This window comes from Amblyraja radiata, chromosome 8 (genome assembly GCF_010909765.2).
Source record: "Amblyraja radiata isolate CabotCenter1 chromosome 8, sAmbRad1.1.pri, whole genome shotgun sequence".
NCBI lineage: Eukaryota > Metazoa > Chordata > Chondrichthyes > Rajiformes > Rajidae > Amblyraja > Amblyraja radiata.
Genome location: NC_045963.1, coordinates 14,867,903 through 14,890,570, shown reverse-complemented (window position 1 = coordinate 14,890,570; position 22,668 = coordinate 14,867,903).

Here is a 22,668-nt window from a genome sequence, read left to right as displayed (position 1 = left end):
ATCTTTGAGAGTTGGCACACCAGATTCCTTCCCAATGTGCCCATTCACCCACTCAAAAACCTTGCCATATGGGGACTGAGTGACACTAGCTATCCATATACAGGCTATGTGGCAGTTGAGCTGGGACTGCCTCCTAATTCCAAGGGAGTTGAAGAAATATTTCCCGTGGTGGCTCTAATATGCCCTGATTCGCCAAGTCCTGACCCAGTTCCTGTTGTCATTGGCACTAACACAATAAAATTGCGCTCCCTGCTGTACCAATGTGAGGAGCTCAAAGGCAACGATGAGGTTCACTCTCTGAGAATAAACACTGTTGGTTCTGAACAATCCCCATCACCTTGTAATCCACCAATGGATGTGGACGGCCAAGTGAAATGGCAGGGCCCTGGGACTCTAAGAATCCCACCTGGAGGAGCACACTATGCTGTCTGTGAAGTGGAGAAGCAGCAACCTATGGATAAAAGCATCCTAATGGTGGAGGCTGATGAAAGTACCAACCTTCCTGCTGGTGTGCTGGTTCCGCTAGTAGTCCTGCCACCCTCAGCTATGGATACCAATGGCTTCACACTCATGCTGAGAAATGAATCTCAAAAAGAAACTGCTCTTCCTGCGGGTACAGTGCTAGCCCAAGTGTACCTGGTTGACTCTGTCATTGAGCCAAAGAAGTCTCCGAAAACAATGTCAATTGATCCTGAACTCTTCAATTTTGGGGATTCACCCATTCCCGAAGCATGGAGTGCTAGGTTAGCCAACAAGTTGTCAGAGAGAGCTGATGTATTCTCATTGGAGGAATGGGATGTGGGTCTAGCGAGAGGTGTGACACACCACATAAGACTCAGAGACTCTAGACCATTCAGAGAGAGATCCCGCAGAATCGCACCTGCAGACATTGAGGATGTTCGGCGCCATCTCCAAGAACTGCTGGCAGCCGGAATAATCAAAGAATCCCGAAGTCCGTATGCCTCTCCCATTGTCATAGTGAGGAAGAGGAATGGCAAAGTGAGAATGTGCATTGACTATCGTCTGCTGAGCTCCAGAACCATCCCAGACCAGTACACCATGCCGCGCATAGGTGATGCACTTGATTGTCTGACTGGCAGTAAATGGTTCTCTGTGCTGGATTTGAGAAGCGGATATTTCCAAGTGGAAATGTCTGAGGCAGACAAAGAAAAGACAGCCTTTATTTGCCCTCTTGGTTTTTTCCAGTTTGAGCGGATGCCCCAAGGCATCACAGGTGCTCCTGCAACCTTTCAAAGATTGATGGAGAAGGCTGTAGGAGACATGAACCTGATCCAAGTTCTTGTGTATCTTGATGATATCATAGTGTTTGGAAAAACACTAGAGGAACACGAAGAACGTCTCCTCAAAGTTTTGGATCGGCTGGAGGAATGTGGACTCAAGATCTCCATTGACAAATGCCAATTCTGTCTACCAAAAGTGAAATTCCTGGGGCACATTGTCTCCGCCGCCGGCGTCTCAACCGACCGGGAGAAAGTTAGTGCCGTCACCAATTGGAAGAAACCCATTGACCTAAAGTCCATGAGGTCATTTCTAGGATTTTGTGGGTACTATCGGCGGTTCATTGAGAACTACTCTGCCACTGTCCGCCCTCTCACAGACCTAACTAAAGGGTACCCTCCAGCTCAACGCAAAAACAAAGCCACCTTCAAGGACAAGAAAGACTACTTTAAAGTCTCAGAGCCGTTCAGCGACCGTTGGACCTCAGCCTTTTACACCATCATCCACAAGCTCACGCATGCTCCTGTGTTGGCTTTCGACAAGGCCCTACATATTGCATGTAGACGCAAGCCTGAATGGCCTGGGAGCTGTGTTGAATCAAGAGCATCCTGAAGGACTCCGTCCAGTTGCTTTCGCCAGTCGCAAGCTCAGCCAGTCAGAGCGGAACTATCCCATCCACCAGCTAGAATTTCTAGCTTTGAAGTGGGCGGTAGTCGATAAGTTCCATGATTATTTGTATGACACCAAATTCACTGTGAGAACGGATAATAATCCGCTCACGTATGTCTTAACCACTGCCAGGCTTAATGCCACAGGCCACAGGTGGCTAGCTGTCCTCTCCACCTATGACTTCAACGTTCAGTATAAGCCTGGTCGTGAAAACATTGATGCGGACTTGCTTTCCAGACATCATCAGGAGACAGAGGATGGATGGGTGGATGTTCCTACTTCTGGGATGAAAGCTCTCTGCCGAAGAATCGCTGCATGTGGTCCCGGCGAAAGCACCACTAGATGTGTCGACCAACCAGGTGCTTCCCCCGATGCTATTCCTGCTGTTTATTCCTACCTCACTCAAGTGGAGGGAAATGAGCTTGAGCAGTTGAGCCGTAAAGAACTGATAGAGGCCCAGAGATTAGACCCTGTCATCAGTGTGGTAATGTCTCAAGTGTAGCTGGGCAAATGCGACCCAGCTCCTAAACATCCAAATGCTGATGTCGCCTTGCTGCAGCGAGAAAGTTCCAAGCTTCGGATAAAGTGTGACCTCCTGTACAGAGCCATTAAGGGACCCTCTGGAAGAGAGGTGAGTCAGCTTATCTTACCTGCTCAGTACAAATCAATGGTTCTGAAGTCCATGCACGACGACATTGGTCACCTCGGCATTGAAAGAACCACAGAGCTTGTCAGAAATCGATTTTACTGGCCCAAAATGGCCTCTGAGATTGAAACCTACATCCAAAACTGTGGGAGATGTGTGGCCCGGAAGTCCCTTCCACACAGAGCTGCCCCTATGCAACAGATCACGAGTAATGGACCGTTGCACTTGGTCTGCATGGATTTCCTTTCTATTGAGCCCGACTCCAAAGGCATTGTCAATGTGCTGGTCATCACAGATCATTACACAAGGTATGCTCAGGCATTCCCGACCAAAGATCAAAAGGCCCTCACCGTGGCTAAAGTCCTCTTTGAAAAGTTCTTTGTTCACTACGGACAGCCAGCACGCATCCACTCAGATCAGGGTCGCGACTTTGAGAGCAAAATTATCAAAGAGCTCCTGACCATGCTGGGCATTCGCAAGTCGAGAACCTCTCCGTACCACCCTCAGGGAGACCCCCAACCTGAGAGATTCAATCGTACTCTCCTGTCCATGCTTGGCACCCTTGATCCAGCTCTAAAGCCCAAATGGAGGCAACACATAAGCCAGCTAGTGCATGCTTATAACAGCACCCGAAATGATGCAACAGGGTACTCACCCTACTTTTTAATGTTCGGGAGAGAGGAGCGGCTACCAGTGGATCTTTGTTTTGGCATTGGTTGGGAGGAAGAGGATGGTCTTAAGCGTCACCAATATGTGGCCAAAATGAAAAAGAGTTGCGGGATGCTTACCAGCAAGCAGCTGAAGCAGCTTCCAAAAACCATGGACGGAACAAAAGACTCTTTGATGCAAGAGTGAGAAATCAGACACTGCAAGAAGGAGACCGTGTCCTGGTTCGCAATCTTGGCATCACTGGAAAACACAAGCTAAGGACAGATGGAACCCCTTGCCCTATGTGGTGATAGCACAGTTGCCCAATCTTCCGGTGTATCGTGTGAAACCAGAGAGAGGAACAGGCGCAGTGAAAACAATGCACAGAGATCACTTGCTTCCCATTGGTTACTTGGTAAGACTGCCTGCTCCTGCAGAGAGGAAAACACAACCAAAGAAACCAGTAACCAGAGCACAGAAAGTAAAGTGTCAAGCCCAAAACCCAGAACATGTGAGTCAAGAGAACCAGACTTCAGAGTCTGAAGAGGAGAGTAATTACTACTTACCCCAGCTAAAGCTCTGTCTACGTCCGCAAACCCAAGGCCTGGAGGCTGAACACAGACATGGTCCGGTCATGATAGATGCAGCTATCAGCATCTGCTCCAATGATCATGACTCTCCTGTAGAGGAGGATCAAGTGGATGAACTGCCAGTAGCAACAGAAGATCTGGAAGAACCCTTACAGCCACACCAAGACTCTGTGGTGGACACAGAGCTGGGGGAGGGAGACGTCCCTACCCCTAGCACCTCGGCTGTGGTTGCTGAGTCCTCCCAGACACCCTGTGCCAAACGGCTTGTGAAACCTGTCCTACGCCTCAGTTATGACAAACTTGGACAGCCGACTGACAGACCTGTGACGATAGTTTATAGAGGCCTGATTATTCAAATATGCTGTGACACAGAGACCACAGACACTAGTGAACCAAGATTAACGTTAAGTTCAGAATCCATCTAAAGAGCCTAAGTAAGCAGATGTGTTTAGTGCACAGTAGGTTAGCCTGATAGGGACATCAGACGTTTAGCAGGGGGAGGGTGTAGCCCTGTGTAACTTCATATTCGTTTTTCTTATTAAGAAATGTATATACGTTTTGCTGTGAATATGTGTTCTGCATTTGATTTGTTGTAAATTAGTTCAATCATTTTTCCTGTGTGGTGATTGGTTTGGGGGCGGGAGCTGGGGATTGTGGGTAATCGAAGTCCAGGAGAGAGAGAGAAGAAGACAGAAGAAGCCTAGGCACGACAGATGGCGCAATGAGCTAAATGTTCGGCTGGCGACCGGAAGGTAGCCGGTTCGAATCCCGCTTGGAGTGCATACTGTCGTTGTGTCCTTGGGGCCGTAGGCGCAGATTGGCAGCCACGCTTCCGTCAGTCTGCCCCAGGGCAGCTGTGGCTACAGAAGTAGCTTACCACCACCGAGTGTGACTGAGGAGTGAATGAATAATGCGATGTAATGCACCTTGAGTATTAGAAAGGCGCTATATAAATCCCATCCATTATTATTATTATTATTAGGCTAACTGCTACCCCTTCAGCTCGGAGGGTGTGGATTAAAGACTGTGGCTGTGTGGACTTTGGGATTACGAGGAGAGTGAGAGCAGCGGTTAGCTGAGCCCTGGAGACAACGAGGGAGAAGGAACATTTCTGCCACATTGGGTCCTCTCTGGTCAGCCAACTCCCCGCCATCTTGTGAGCTTCTGCACTGCACTTGTCGGCTTCCACTGTATTTGGCCGCGACGTTCTCTAGCTTCGACCAGGCCTGCAACGTGGGGTTATTCTTGTTTTGTTTTTAATGTTGCCAGCTTGTGTGAGTGAGTGTGTGGGCCCACATAGTAATTAGTACTTAAAGGTTCTATAAAAGATTGATTTATTGAGTGTTGTTTTTTTTTTAATATCTGTGTGAGAAACACCAGTAAAAAACCTATAAGGGAATTAAAGTTAATGAACCTGGGGCGCAGCTCATGTAGAGGGCAAAGAAGCGCTACACATGCATGTACCTTTGTGTACATTTTTCTTAGGCAGTCCTTTGTGACTGAGGATGACTTACTTCCACTCTAGTTTTGTGCGTTGGAAGGTAACTAATGAGGTCAATGTGGGAAATACAGCTTCTTTCACAGATGGGGCAAGCGTAGTTTCACCTGCTGGAATATACAGTTTCACCTGGTGGTCCAGTCCTTATGGGAAAACATTGAGCATTGCACACTCACAAATCCTTAATGGAAGCAGGGCAAGTCACTTAGGTGGTTGAAAAGGCATACAGGATATTTGTCTGTATTCCCCAAGATGCAGAATATAAGAGGAGGGAGGTTATGCTAGTAGTGTAAACGACACTTAATTCACAGGTTACGTGCCCTGCACATTCCCAGTCACAACATTAGAGGAAAGAAATGATTGTACTGGAGAAGGGCAAAGACGATTTACAAAGGCGTTGCCAGAAATGTGTTTGAGTTTAATTTATTGTCATGTGTACCATGGTATAGTGAAAAGCTTTTGTTGCCGTCTAACTAGTTAGCGGAAAAACATTACATGATTACAATTGAGCCATCCCCAGTGTATAAATACATGATAAAGGGAATAACGTGAATAACATTTAGTGCAAGATTAAGTCGGATCAAAGAGAGTTCAAGGGTTTCCAATGAGGTAGATAGTAGCTCTGGACTGCTCTCTAGTTGTTGGTTGGATGATTCAGTTGCCTCACTATAGCTGGGAAGAAACTGTCTCTGAATCTGGAGGTGTGCGCTTTCCCACATCTATACCTCATGCCTGATGGGAGAAAAGGGAGTGGTTGGGTGGGATGGGATGGAATGGAATACTTTGACAAGGCTCAGTGAAATTCTTTGCTTGCATACCCAAGGTATACAACTAATCGCCACATATACGGCTCTGACAAAGTTACAAAATACCCCCACTGGCTCCTCCATTGTTTTCCCTCCCTTCCCCGCTCCGGGTACCTCTTTGTTTTCCACCCCTCAGCCTCCCTCATGGCGGTCTCCCCACCTGGTCCTCCATTGTTTTGCTCCCGACCCCTTCAAGGTAGTTCCCCCAAGCCCTCGCCGACCGGGGGTCAACCCGCGAGGCTTCACCACCGCCACCGAGGCTCCACAGCCACCGAGGCTCCACCCCCACCGAGGCTCAACCGCCACCGAGGCTCAACCGCCACTGAGGCTCATCCGCCACCGAGGCTCAACCGCCACCGAGGCTCAACCGCCACCGAGGCTCCACTGTACCGAGGCTCCACTGCTACCGAGGCTCCACCGCCACCGTGGCTTCATCGCTGCCGCGAGGCTCCATTGCACCAGGAGGGCTTTGCCGCCCGGCTGCTCCACGGCCGCTGCAGCCTCCTGGGAACTTGCCAAGGCAGCGTGAGGTGCAACATGGAGGCAATGGAAGGGAGGTTAGTTTGTGTGATGGTCTGGGCTGGAAAGGTATAGCAAGAAGGATAGATGATCTGAGGTTATATTATTGGTTTGAGTTTATTTGTGATAAATGATAGAACCATTGTTTGCTGTCACCGAAAGGATATTAGAAAGAAAACAGAGAATGCTCAAACACAATTCATTCAACGAATTGCATTCACAGAGAGAAACAAAACTCATTCATCGTAGTGGGCTTGATTCAACACCAGGTCTGGTTGTTGAAAGACTAGCTCACACAGAGCACAGCAAGACTGATAAACTACCTGTCTCCGTGCACATTTATCTGGACTACTCAAAGTGCCAAATCACAGCACATATTAAGTATTTCACAAACCAATGATGCCTTACAAAGTTTTTTTTTAAAGTGCGTGCCAATAATGAAAAATGTTCTTAATTACAAGGAGACAAACAGAAACACTTAAACATGAAGAAACATTTCCCAGTCATCCTGTTTAAAAGTATTTCCTGCGTAGAAAGACATTTATTTTGGAGAAGGACAGGAATTGTCATCTGGAGAAAGGGTTATATTTTTGGAACAGAGGAGGTTGAGGTGAGATTTAATTCAGGTGTGTTAGAGAACAAGAGTTCTAAGAGAAATCACAAGGGACAATTTCTGTTAGCAAAAGGGTGAAAAAGGAAGGCTTAAACTAAATGTAGTTGGTGGAAAGATGAGGGGAGATTTGAAAATCATCTCTCACTCGTGCAGTGGTAAGATTCTTGCACTAGTTGCTTGAAGAATGATTTATGCTTATGTAAACAGTACTTGAAAATGTACTTGATTCTGGTGTTGGATGGGGAGCGGGGAGGGAATTGGATTAGTTCTTATTCTGCTGGCACAGTCACCAGAGGGCAAACACTCGCCTTGTGTGATGTAGAGTTCCAACAATCCTATGAGAATAAATAAATCATGACAACTCCCACTTTAGCATTTGCTGGAATGCTGAAAGAGATGCTTACATTACTTCATATCTGAACATCAATGGTTAAGCCCAATGCTATTAGGAAAATGATAACATTTCACACCAGGCCTTTGATCCCATATGGAGGGCATTAATAGGAACCCTGCAGATGCAGAAAGGCAGGAACTTAGAAGAAGCTTTTGGCTAGTTCTCATTTTCTGCTTTGCCGAATCCATTTGGAACTGGATAGATTCAGGGTTGTGCTTGAATAGATCATTTGCGCCCTGCCTAATGCAGTGAAGAAATGCTGAGTGATGTGAATGTTGTTTCTGCAGGGATTAGGTACATGAATAGCAAGCATTGCTGTCACCTGCTTAGCCTCAGACAAGTCAGTGCCCCTGGTGAAAAGAGATGGCAAGATAGATTTCAACAGCTGGCATATCTCTGTCCTGATGCCAGTTTTTAAAAAGAAAACACATCCTTCCGTTTTTTTCCTAAATACCACTGTGACTACATCTCAAAAAAAAACCTCATCAACTGTAAAGCAGTTTGGACATCCTGACATAGTGACAACTGGTATATAATTCCCAGTGGATTCGTTTTGCTGTCACTACCTCTATAATAAAGCTAGATAGATTTGGGGCAGCAGAGAGATGCAGCCAAAGGAACTGGTGCATCACAGCTGCCAGTGACCTGGGTTCAATCCTAACCCCGGGCACTGTCTGCATGGAGATTGCACATTCTTCCTGTGACCATGTGGGTTTCATCCTGGTGCTCCGGTTTCCTTCCACATCCCAAAAACGTGCAGGTGGGCAGGTTAATTGGCCACTGAAATCTCCCCCTCGTGTGTGGGTGAACGGTAGAATCTGGGAATGTGGAGAAAATAAAATAAGATTAGTGTACAATCTGGTGGACTGAAGGCCCTGTTTCTGTGCTGTGTGACTCTACCTCTCTGACTCTATTAAATCTTCACAGCTATATATGGATAAAATGCTGCCTGTGCACTATATTCTCTTGCCATACTCATTGCCTTCCCCGTATGGATCTAGTTTTCCTCCTTTAAGCACATAATCAAGGAAATCACTCCCTTGAAGCCTCATTTAAATTCTCAGCAGTTTTCACAGAGAACTCTAATTTGCTGTCAACATGAATATGATCCCAATGGTGCTGGGTATTATTTATGCATTGGGTGGTAGCAACTTCAGGCAAGGGCAAAATGCAGATGGGTCACTTTGCCTTCAGTGTTTGAAGATGACAACTTCTTGACTCCCTCGTATGAAATAATTGAAAGGTGTGACATTGCTTTCCTTGGGCTGCAGGTAAAATCTAAACTGGCTCCAGAAAATTAATTACCTTTGAAGATTTCAAAAGCAAATCCTTTATTTTCCCACCTTCTGCCCCTCCCCTTCCTCCAGTTTAATGTGTCTTTCACTCTCATATAGAAACATAGAAAATAGGTACAGGTGTGGGCCATTCGGCCCTTCATGGCTGATCATCCACAATCAGTACCGCGTTCCTGCTTTTTCGCCATATCCCTTGATTCTGTTAGCCATTTCTTTTTTCATATCTAAAAGCCCTGCCTCAAAGTAGCGACCAGAATCAAAAACGTCAAAAACACAGCAAGGCTAATGACAGCGGTGGTTGTTTATAGACAAATGGTGTAAACATTGCCAATATCTTTGCTGATTCTGCATCTCAACCTCATGTACATTCGCCTAAAGACCTCCTTGATCTCCTGCCACAGTTCGGAGGGTGTCAAATGTAACCTCATTATTTAATATAAGGAAAAATAAGGGGGAGTTACAGATCAAGCCTAACCAATGGATCAAGCACCAAGCCTAATGCTAGTAGTAAGGAAAGTACTGGAATCTATTATGAAAGATGTAGCAGCAGAACTTGGAAAATATTAGTGGGATATGAAAAAATTAAAAAGGATTTATGAAAGAGACAAAAAACATTTTGGAGTTTTTAATGAGGATCTAAGAAGATAAACAAGATGTAGATTAATTGACCTCTTTAAATTAGCCCTAATATGTAAGGTGTGGGATAACATAGAACGGTTCATCGATGGTGGGCATGGACTCAGTGGGCCAAAAGGCCTATTTCTATCTCTAAACTAAATTAAGAATAGTGAATTTAATGTATTTAGTCATTTAGAACATTTTTGATACAGCTCCGCATAAGATTAGTGTGCAAAACCCGCTTCTTGACCCTCAATCCCCCTCCATTCATTGTTTCCCCCACCCTTTAACATTATACTCAATCTGCCTCTCCAGAATCCTGTTGCTTTGCCTCCTCAGTCTGTTCTTGCTCTTGGCTGTCCTTCCCATTTCCCCCCACCCTTCTGTTTTCCACCAACATCTGCCCATGTGGAGGTATCATCAATTGCAAACTCTCTCATTCAGAAGTCGAACTTCAAGCCACTGTCGACACATTCACTGAAATATGAGAATAGCAGTCGTACACTTGACACAAAACGAGTGGCCGTTACCAATTTCTCCCACTGTACAACAATAGATTTCTCATATTACAAAGTCTGGGAAGAGTTATCCCATTATTGGATTTAAAAATAACAATGAGGATTTTAAAATTAAAGATTTCTTAACCCAAAGCCAACTTAGGTCAGCAAGCGGTTTGGGTGACGAGGATTTTGTAAAAATTAAAGAATGGAGAGAGGAATAAATAGCGAAAATACTGGAAACACTCAACGTATCAAGCACCATCTGAGCAAAGAGAAATAGAGTTAATGTTTTAGATCAGAGCCCCTTCATCACAACTACAGAGAGAGGAATTTGACGAGTTTCTTCAACAACAAGGGGGGATTGTTGAGAAGAAGCTGCAAGGTCTTTCCTTCATGTTGGATCTCTTCCTAATCATTTAGCCAACTCATTTGGTGGCAGGATTTCCGAGCAGCTTGGTCACGATCATTGGAGTCCTTCATTTAGAGTAACTTGTCTACCTTTGGTGCCCTCATTACTTTTCTAAATGCTGGAGCATTTGTTTATCAGCTGATGGTGGGAATCAGTAGGAGGTTACCTTGACCATGATTGCCCTGATTCCATTTAATTTTATGACATCCAAGTCAATTCTGATGAGTCTTGGAGTCACAAACTCCCAATGATAAATCACTCTGTGACCACCGCTCATAAGTCTAGGCAGCTGGTAATAATAATAATAAATTTTATATTTAATGGGCGCCTTTCATACAAAATCTCAAGGACGCCTTACATAGTAATCGGAATAAAAACATATAATCGGAGTAAAACAAGTAATTAAAGACATCACAATGACACAAATTAAAAACAGAATTCAATCCAAAAACAGAAAATCAAAAACACAGTGTGAAGAGAGAGCAGCAGCAACCAATTCGCGCCAGCGTCCACTCTCCCTTCACGGCAGCCATCTTGGACACAGACCTACAAGACTACAGTTAGACAAAAAAAAAAATCATCCCCCCACAGTGGGTAGCACTGTGGAGGAAGGCACAATGTCCAGTCCCCACCCCATGTTCACCCCAAAGTCAGGCCTATTGGGGCCACCGCAGTTGCCTCTACGGAGGCCCGATGTCCCTGGCCGTTCTCACCGGGTGGTCTTGCCCCGGCGTCGGGAGAGTCCTTTCGGCGGCTGGGCCACTTGGAACGGCCACTTCTTGGTTGGAGCCCGCGGCTGCCGAAGCCGACAAGGCCGCGCCGGTTTGGCGCTCCTAGGCTCCAGATGAAAAAGTCAGCGACCGCTCTCCTCACTGCCGCCTTGCCGCCTCTACGCACGCCGTCTCTCCGCACGCCGCCTCTCCGCTCCGCAAACCCGCAGCCCGGAGATGTTGCTCACGGCGGTCCAGCTCGCCAGAGCTCCAGCGCGGCGACCCAGGCAAGGCATCGCCCGCTCCGCTCCGCTCCAGCGCTCCAGCGCTCCAATGCAGTGCCGCCACGCAGGCCGAGGTGCTGGGTGGTTCCCGCCAAGAAACGGCGCTCCAAGCCCGCTGGTAGGCCACGACGAGGGGTCGACGGGCAGCCCGGAAAAAAGGCTGCCACACCGACCAGGTAGGGACCTATAAATAAAGTAACACCTACCCCCCCACATTAAAAGACCATATCCCCTACAAACAAAAAAACAGGACTCACTAAAAACTAGAAAAAAAACGAATTTAAGACGGACGGCTGCTGCTAGCAGCCGTTCACCAAGATGGCTCCTCCTCCTCAGTGGGTGGGTCTGGACATACCCAACGATGCTGATGGAAGAATCTAGAATATTAGCTGATAGCTATTGGTGTGTGTAGATGGTTTATGCATGCAACCTATAATGTAGCTACCTCAATACCACTAACCACGCCCAGCCATATCAGTATAACTGTGATATCCTCCCCTTGTTCCTCCCTGTTTGTTCCAGTACGCCTGAAGACTAGATGCAGTCAGTACTGGGACGTGTGTAACATGTGCCTTAATTAAAGACTCAGTAAAGGTTACAGTGTGTCAGACTTGGCTCCTTTACATGGTGTCAGCAAGTTAAACGCGCGCCTCCTGTTTATCGGGTTTTATTTGTCCCTAGTCTAACTAGTGTTTAATTCCCCATTCAGCATGGCATTCTCATGCCGAAAGCCCTCTCCCCTTGTCTTTGACGCTGACATTGCGGAACGCTGGTCTATTTTCGTGATGGACTACAACCACTTCATCAACATCGTGCACCGAAATGACCCTGATGCGGTCAAAGCCTCGCTCCTGCTGAACCTTGCCGGTCCCGATGCTATGAAGCGAGCTCAGGCTTTCAACTATAATCCAGCTGTCCTGGATGACAACGACCAGGTCGTCGAGCCGGCGGAATCTGCAAATGACCCGGTATGTCTCTTACGCAAGTTTGCGGAGATTTGTGACTTGCCCTCCAACCGCATATTGGAGCGGGCTAGATTTTTTACACGGAAGCAGCAGCCTGATGAGCCTGTTGAATGTTTTATCGCTGACCTGCGCTACCTTGCTCAGTGGTGCCATTTCGAGACCATGCGTGATCAGCTCACCAGAGGTATCCTTGTCACCGGCATGCTAGATCAGAAGCTACGTGCAGATCTGTTGCAAAGACCAGACCTCACCCTGACTCAGGCAATGCATGCATGCCGCATAGCTGAAGTAGTTGCCCCGCCACATGGGCAGAGGGGATCTGACAATCGGGCTATTAATCTGACTGGTGTTGCTATGCCCCGTCGCAAACAAGGCAACTTTCGCCCTACGCCACGGCCGACTTATGCCCCTCGGGTCCCGCTTGTCAAGAAGTGTCCCAACTGCAATTATATCCACTCCATGCAGTTGCAGTGCCCAGCATTTGGCAAAGCTTGCAATTTCTGTAGGAAGATGAACCATTTTTCAGCTGCCTGTCGCTCCCGTGGGAACGTTCCCCCAGCTCCTAGACAAGTTTTAAACAACCTTCAGCAAGCTGATAACGAATTTGATTCCCAGTCTTCTGTCGACACTGCCCTCGACTCTGAGCCCAGCAATTCCATGGGAGATGCCAGTGTTTACGCTCTCCTTCATGGCTGATCTCGCCTCCCCGATCCTTCTGTGCTCATTACTGTCAACAGCAAGTCCTTCACTGCTAAGCTCGACACGGGGGCGAAGGTGAATGTTATGTCAACATCCCTATTCAAACAGATAAGAAATAATGAGCTGTTGACTGTTGATCGCTCCATATTGCGTGCTTATGGGGGAGAGGAGCTAACACCTGTGGGGAGGGCCACCTTCCACTGTGTGCTGCAGAAATCATCCCGTGACCTGTCGTTTTTCATTCTTGACTGTGACAGTGTGACTCTGTTGAGCAATCAGGCCTGTCAGGATCTCGGTCTGGTGTCTTTCGACCGTACGGTCCCACGAAGTGCGGGTGATGCTGAATCCACTCTCCAAGTACCCTGACCTCTTCGATGATAAGCTGGGGAAGCTGCCACTTGTATACAAGATCGCAACTGACCCATCAGTCGTACCAGTGGCCCGTGCTCCACACAGGGTGTCGTTTGCCATGAAGGGCAAGGTCGAAGCCATGCTGAAGAACATGGTTGACATGGGGGTGCTTGCAGCCGTCAGCGATCCCACCGAGTGGGTCTCCACCATGGTCGCCACCATGAAGAAGGGTAAGAACGAAATACGGGTGTGCATAAACCCCAAAGATTTGAATCTGGCAATAAAACGTCCCCACTACCCTATGAGGACTGTAGAAGATGTTGCTGCCCAGGTCGGTCAGGCCACGGTGTTTTCCTGTTCTCGATGCCAGGAGCTCGTTCTGGCAAATACCTCTAGACAAACGCTCCTCAGACTTAACCACTTTTGGCACACCCTTCGGAAGATTCAAATTTTTGCGGATGCCATTCGGCATCAACTCCGCTAGCGAAGTGTTTCAACGCTCCATGGAACAACTGTTTGCTGGTCTGCCGTGTGCCATTATTGTGGATGACATCCTGGTCTATGGGAAAGATGCTGCTGAGCATGATCACCATCTCTGACGGATTCTAGACCGCGCTCGCCAGATCAACTTAAAGCTTAACCCGTCAAAGTGCAGGTTCCGTGTAGCTGAAGTACCCTATGTTGGCCACATCTTCACGGCCCACGGGTGAAACCTGATCCGCAGAAGACCAACGCTATCTCCGAGCTGCCTGCCTCGACAGATGTTACCAGCCTGCAGCGTTTCCTGGGCATGGTCAACTATTTGGGGAAGTTTATCCCCGACCTCAGCGAGTTGAGCGCACCGCTGAGGCAACTGACGAAAAAAGACATTGCCTGGTCCTGGTTTCCCCAACACCAGCAGGCTTTCGACTTCCTCAAAACGAAGCTGATCAGCACAGCCGACTCTCAAGTTTTTCGATCTGCAGCGTCCAATTGTGGTAACGTGTGATGCTTCCCGTTTCGGACTAGGTGCTGCTTGCCTGCAGCTCTATGATGATGGCTCGCTGCAGCCCATTTCTTATGCCTCGCGAACCATGACGGACACTGAGCAGCGCTATGCACAAATCGAGAAGGAGCTTCTTGCTGTTGTGTTCGCCTGCTCCAAGTTCAAGGACTTCCTTTTCGGTACCAAGTTCACCGTCGAGACGGATCACCAACCCTTGGTGACAATCCTCAATAAACCTATCCACATCGCTCCAGCTAGACTACAGCGAATGATGCTACAGCTCCAGCGGTTCGACTTTCAGATCGTTACAAGAGGGGCACCGAGATGCATGTGGCTGACGCGCTGTCCAGAGCCCCCCGGTCCTCCTGCGACAGACATCCCTACCAACAGGAGGATCTGCAGGTATTCAATGTCAACTTTGTTCCCTCTAAGCAGCTGCAGTGCCTGGTTGCGCACACTTGCCAACGACCCAGACCTGCAACAGCTCGCTGCTGTCATCCAGCAGGGGTGGCCAAGCAAACGAACCTCGCTGCCTGCTGGTGTCCACCCTTTCTGGTTCGAGATGAACTAGTGCTCCGGGATGGGATCATCATCAAGGGTCACAAGGTGGTCGTCCCTGCCTCCCTGTACGACTTGTATTACAACGCTGCCCACATGGGGCATCCCGGAGCCGATGCCAGCTATCTCACATGCCCAAGAACAATACTATTGGCCCGGCATGGCAAAGTACATTAAGGCCCGAGTAGCCTCCTGTCCTGTTTGTAACACTCTTGCCCCACATCAGCAGCGCCAGCCACTTCTGCAGCAGCCCGCCCCTGCTATGCCCTGGTCATCGCTGGCTGCTGACATATTCGAATGGCGTGGAAAGCAATACCTAGTGTTGGTCGACTCCTACTCGAACTGGTTCCAGGTGGACCTTCTCCCTGCTATCACCTCTGAAATGGCCATCAGTAAGCTGCGCCGACTCTTCGCCACTTTTGGGTCCCCGGTCCGCTTACAGACCGACAACGGCCGTCAATTCACCAGTGCAGAATTCAAAGCTTTCGCTGTGAAGTGGAACTTCACTCACTACACCAGCAGCCCTGAATACCCGCAGAGCAATGGCCAGGCTGAACGTGCTGTCCGCAGTGCCAAGAATTTGCTTGAGCAGTCTCGTCTCTCCAATGGTGACTTCTACCAGGATCTGCTAAACCTTCATAACATTTCCAGGGACACCACCATGCGATCCCCGGCCCAACGTCCGATGTCCCGCGTTCTTCGCCCACCGATGTCGATCGCCCAGCAATCCCTAGTGCCCAAGGTCCTCCAGCCTGCCGCCGTTCAGCAACGGATTGCTCAAAGGCATGAAGTACAGCGCCGCTCTCACGACAAGTCCTGCCGCCCTCTCTCACCACTACTGCCTGGCCAGGTCGTCCGCATGCAGACAGCCACCGGATTCTCCCGACTCGCAACCGTGGTTGGGGTGGACAATTCACCGAGATCCTACTTGGTGGACTTTGAAGGAACTATCTACCGCCGTAGGCGCCAGCACCTGTTGGCCGTTAACGAGCCTCAGCCTCCTCCTGCGGCCCCCTATGCTCCTCCATTGCGTTTCGAGCCTCCCGCTACTAACTACCCCTCAGCTCCCTGCATGCCCCGGACTAACATCACCAGTTAGTCCGCTTGCCGCGTTCTCCTCCCTCTGCCCTTCCGGGGTTCTCCTCCCCTGCCTGCTCTCCTTCTCCTCCTTCTCCCCCGTCTCCTCCCCTGGCTCGCCTGTGCCGGTCGGGTCTCCTTCCACATTCCCGGTTGGGTCTCCGCCGGCTTTCTCCTTCCCGGCTGATATTGCTCCTCCTCCTCTTCTTTCGGGTGGGGAGGGTGAGGGTGCCATGCGCACTCGCTCGGGTCGGGTTGTCAAACCTCCTGTCCGATACGGTGATTTCGTTTAGATTTGCAGGTGTTGTATAACCACCCTGCCACTGTTATAACTTCAATTTTAAATTTCCAAGGGAAAGGATGTAGATGGTTTATGCATGCAACCTATAATGTAGCTACCTCAATACCACTAACCACGCCCAGCCATATCAGTATAACTGTGATATCCTCCCCTTGTTTCTCCCTGTTTGTTCCAGTACGCCTGAAGACTAGATGCAGTCAGTACTGGGACGTGTGTGACATGTGCCTTAATTAAAGACTCAGTAAAGGTTACAGTGTGTCAGACTTGGCTCCTTTACAGTGTACAAAAATGATTACTTCAGACTATTGGTTGACTGGTGTCTTTCAACTTTGGAAAAAGTCCCAGATGTTGACCCCATTGGGTTGAGTGTGTCTTTTTTATATCTGAATCACACATCAATTATGTTTATGGTCATTTGCAGCAATTAGATGCTTGCTGGGTGGTTTTAAAGATAGTTAAGAATCAGCCATGTGAAGGCATATATGCAGCATAAGGTGTTCATTTACCCTCTCAATTCAGCCTCACCATTCCATAAAATCATTAATCTGAAATTTATCTTCCAGCAACATCACCAGATCTCTTAATTCACTTAGTGTCTGTTTCAAACTTGTAAACACAGTGATGGAGGATTTCAAAGATTCACACCCTTCGAATTAAGCATTTTTTTCCCTTGTCTGACCCTTTATTATCTGATTAATGATGGTGGCTATAAACTCTCAGTCAGAGGAAATATTCTCCCATCACTTACCTAGTCAAGCCTTATAAGAATATTATCCATCAGTAACACCACTTCACATTTTTCTAAATTCCTTTATGTATATGCCTCGTGTAATCTGTGTAAAGCAAACATATCCTTCGTTAAATAGGACACCAAAACTGTGCTGCAGGTGTGGTCTCACAAAGATATTTTATAGTTGGTGTTATACTTGTTTTCGTGTAACCCAATTTCGTTACAACAAAAGCTAATAAATCAATGCTTTCTTAATTGCTTGTTATACCTGCAAGTTAACTTGTATACACAAATGCCCCTCCCAGCATTGAAACAAATATCATCTGTTTTTCCTACTAATGTGGACAAATTCATATTTCTCCACAATATTTTCCAGTTGTCATGCTCTTGCTCATTTTCTTAATATGTCTACGTTTCTTTGCAGCCTCCTCAGGACGGCCTTTCCCATTTGAATTTTGTACCATCAGCAAACCAGGATACAAATTACATAGCCCTTGCTCCAGCTATTGATATAGATAGTAAATGGCTGAGGTCCAAGCACTGATCCTTGAGGCACTTCACTAGTAACAGTCTGCCAGCCCGGCGATGACCCAGTTATTCCAACTATATTTTCTCCTCATTTTTAGTCTGTTAAAGAATCCTCAATCCATCCTAATACAATTTCCTTAATCCCACGATCCTTAACTTTGTACAGTACTGATTGTATTGTGCTTACCAAATGCTTTCTAAAAACCCAATCTTTTGTTCTGTTTGCTAATTCTTGAACATGAAGACTCGAAAATGTTCTCACAGTTTCATCAAACACGTTCCCTTTGTCAGTGATGTTATGATTTCCTTGGTAACATTTCCAACTATTGTCTCTTCTGATGATTACTGTTCTTTTCTACTTTTAGTATCTACCTTTCTTGTTTACAGAGGTTAACTATGTCACTTCTCAATTGACAGTGGCCATTCTGAAATCTGGGGAATTCTGGAAAAACAGACATATTACAATGCCAGAAAATACACAAAGTGCTGCAGTAACTCAGCGGGTCAAGCAGAATCTCTGGAGAACATGAATAGGTGAAGTTTTGAATCAGGACCCTTCTTCAGTCTGAATGACAACCTGAAGAAGGGTCTCGAACCAAAACACACCTATCCATGTTCTTCAGAGATGATGCCTGATCCGTTGAATTAATGCAGTGCTTTGTGTCTTTTTTTTGTTGTATGAACCAGCATCTGTGGTTCATTTGTATCTCTTGTTGCAATGTCTATCCATAATGGTTCTTTTTTAAATCCCAGGAGGTTGGTTTTCATACAGTATTTGTCAGATTCTGGTCCCATTAATTTCTCCTGTATCATCGTTTTGCGAAAATGCAAAACCACATTGTCAGACCGATAATTCTATTAGGAAGGCATTAAATAATCTGAGGCAGAAATTATGACTGGCCCCAAACTAGCAACTTGCCTTAACATTAGAGTCGGAGAGCGTAGGTATGCAGTGGAAAGTGTCTGGGAAATTGAGGGTGGTTTTCGCAGAAGTTTGCACCAAGAAGGAGGGATCATCTTTGTAGATGGATGATGAATAGCTAAGAGCCTGCATTGCTGCTGTGGGATGGCAGAGCTATCCTTTCTTTGTTCAAAGATAGATTTCCCTGGATAAAGGGAGATAAGGACGTTACTGTGTCTGATTGTGAGGATTGTCCTGACCACAGCAGGAGGCAAAGCTTTTACTGGTGTCAGAGGAACCACTGTCAAGACAATCTTACAGACCATTGAAACATGGTGTAGAAAACTATTTCACAAGACATTTTGCAAAAATCAAAGGCTACTGTAATGCAAATATTTAAAGTGAAGATTTGGATGTCTCTCCAGCATCAAGAAGGGATTGAAGAGAGACACAAATTGCAGGAGTAACTCAGCGGGACAGGCAGTATCTCTGGAGAGAAGGAATGGGTGACGTTTTGGGTCGAGACCCTTCTTGAAGAAATATGTTTTTGGCTCCCTTACTGCAGAGGGAGGGTAACAGATGGTGTTGTTCAATAGTGGGCAGTATGATGTGCGATGAGGGCCACAATGCACACCTGGCAGAAAACTAATCCATGACCATATGAGTGAGCTAAATTTATCGATGTGAAATTTTGTCCTGCAGGCTGATAATTGGTTGATTAGACATTGTAGGATCATTGAAACACTAGTTGACTGAGGGTAATGTGTTCTGAATGGTTGATCCTCCTGGGAGGAAGAAATAAGTTGCACAACTGAAATGCAAATCATGCCTTTTTAGAATGTTGCCATTACTTTGTAACTCGCCTTAGCTTTTGGATTCTCATTGCTGCACCAGGCCTGAATCCAAATATTGCAACCAGTTTAACATCTAGATGCTTGATAAACAAAAACTGCAAGCAATTGTTTGAAATAAGTATTTCAAAAGCAATTGGAAAACAAATAAAAAATGGCATTCGAATGATTAAAAAGATGAAGCAGCTTCCCAAATATTTGATAGTGCTGATCGCCAGTGATGGAAACACTGCAATTGCAAGATAGGAATTAATTGAGAAAGCAAAATATTATCTTTATCCAGGGGGTATTTCTGATATTTATACCGAAATCCTTGAAAATTGATTTCAAAACTGAGCAGAAAGAAGAAGCAGTTGTAGACGACCCTGCAAAAATCTATGGCAAAATGAAAGATAAAAAAGAATGTGGATCAGACGGGAGAATCTGTGGCCGAAAAGGGACTCTAGGATGGTGTGTTGCCTCCATGGTGCAGGGTCCAGGATGTCTCAGAGCAGCTGTATTACATTCTCAAGGGGAGAGTGAGCAGTCAGAGGTTGTTTCCTTGTTAGCACAACTGGCATAGATCGGAATAAAGATGTGGTCTTGTAGAGTGAATGTAGGGAGTGGACAAAGTAAAAGAGCAGGACCTCAAGGGTAGTAATCTCCAGGTTACTCCGAATGGGCCGTACAAAAGAGAAGGCTAAGATTCACCTACCCTTAGGGAATAGGGCAGGGCAATTAACTGAAGTGACAGTGGCTGAGCTCCTTGGGAGTAGTGACCACAGTTCTATTAACTTTAAAATAGTTATGGACAAAGATAGGTCTGGTCCACGTTAAAGTTCTAAATTGGGGCAAGGCCAACATTGATGGTATTAGACAATAACTTGCAAAAGTTGGCTGGAGTAGGTGGTTTGTGGGCAAAGGAATGTCTGGAAAGTGGGATGTTTAAAAAAAAAAAAAGTGTGATAGTGAGACCTCAAAGTATGCATGTCCCTGTTAGAGTAAAATTCATATTTGTGTTAAAAGAGCAGAATTAGGCCATTCGGCTCATAACATTTGCTCCACCCTTCAATCATATCTGATCTATCTTTTCCTCTCAAACCCATTCTCCTGCCTTCTCCCCATAAGCCCTGACACCCTTACGAATCAAGAATCTGGCAATCTCCACCTTAAAAATATCCAATGACTTAGCCGTCATAGCCGCCTGTGGCAATGAACTCTACAGATTCATCACCCTCTGACAAAATAAATTCCTGCTCACCTCCTTTCTAAAGGTGCATCCTTTTATTCCGAGGCTATGAGCTCTAGACACCCACCAGTGGAAACTAAAGGCCAAAGTAGGTGGGAGTAAGGAAGCCTGGATGGTGTGAGAAATTGAAGGTTTGGTGAGGAGAACAAAGGAGGCATGGGTCAGGTATAGACAGCTGGGATCATGTATTCCTGTGAAACTACAGGGGATTGAGGAGTATACATAAGAACACAAAGTGCTGGAGTAACTCAGTGGGCCATAAGTCCTTTGTGTCATTTTATGTAAACCAGCATCTGCAGTTCCTTGCCTCTATACTTAAAAAGGAAATCAGGAGGGCAAAAAGGGGGTACAACAAAGGTTCAAAGGTTCAAAGGTTGATTTATTGTCACATACACCTAGATGTAGTGAAATTCCTTTTGCCAATGCAGCACATAAGAAAGAATACAAACATAACAATAATAAATAGCTTTAACATAAAAACATCCCCCCACAATGGTTCCCATTATGGGGGAAGGCACAAAGTCCAGTCCCATCCCCAATGTCCACCCATAGTCGGGCCTATTGAGGCCTCCACAGTTGCCTCTACGGAGGCCCGATGTTCCAGGCCGTCCTCGCCGGGTGATGATGTTCCGGCGTCGGGAGAGTCCTCCCAGTGGCCTGGGAACCTCTGGCAGTTAAGATTAAGGAGAATCCAAAGAGATATTATCCGTATATTAAGGGAATAAGGATAACTAAAGGGAAAATAGGACCCTCAGAAATCAAAGTGGTCATCTCTGTGTGGAGCCACAGGGGATGGGCAAGGTTTTTAATTAATATTTCTCCTCTGTTTTACTGAGTAGAAAGACATGAAGACAAGGTAATGTGGGAAAGATAACAGTGATGTCTTGAGGACAGTTCATATTACTGTCGAGGAGGTGCTGAATGTTTTAAAATCTATAAGAAGACAGATACATCTCCTGGGCCTAATACAGAATATCCAAAGACACAGTGGGAAGCTAGAGAAGACATTGCAGGAGTCCTGGCTGATATACAAATCTTTGTTAAACACAGGTGAGCTGCCAGAAGACTGGTATTGTGGCTAAAATTGTCACTATTTAAAATAAAAAACTAGGAACCATTAAAAGTTACTGGAAATGGTAAAGTTACTGGAGAAGATTCTGAGGGATAATATACACATGCGTTTGGAAAGAAAAGGGTTGATTAAGGATGTTTAGCATGGTTTTGTGTGTGGGACAATGAATCTCACAAATTTGATTGAATGTTTTGAAGTCGTAATCAAGAAGGTTAATTTGGGCAGTGCCTTGGGCATAATTCTACATGATTGGCTGCTCTCGAAGATTAGATTGAATGGGATCCAGGGGGAACTAATTCACTAAATGCAGAATTGGTTTAATTGTGGGAAGCAGAGTGTGGTGGAGGAAGTTGTTTTTTCTGACTGGAGGCCGATGACCAGTGTGCGACTCAGGGATTGGTGCTGGGCCCATTGATGCTTTTCATCTGCATCAACATGTTTGATGATAATGTGCAAGGCACGATTGGTAGGTATTTACAGATGACATTAGAAATGATGTTTTTTAGCTAGTGAAGATGGTTATCAAGAATTACAGCAGGAGCTTGATCAGTAGGGCAAATAGTGTGAAGAATGCTACATGGAGATTAATTCGGTTAAATGTAAGGTGTTGCATTTTGGAAAAGTCACACCAGGGCAGGACCTTCACAGCGAGCAGTGTAGGGCAAAAGGATCGAGGCGTACAAGTTCATATTTCCCTGCACTCAAAATAACATTATATTTCAAATGTAGGTAAGGGTCATGGTCTAAGGATCAAGGCATGATCTCCTTTGGGAGTTATGGTTTGAGCAAAAGGGAGGTATGAGTTGGGAGGAAAAAGTTGATGGAAATTTGGTCATGTTTGGTCATCCTGCCAAAGAAAATGTCATTAAACTGGAAAGGGCGCAGAGAAGATTTACAAGGATATTGACAGGATGTAAGAACCTGAAGTATACGGAGGAGATTTGACAGACTAGGACTTTTTTCTTCAGATCTCAGGAGGCTAAA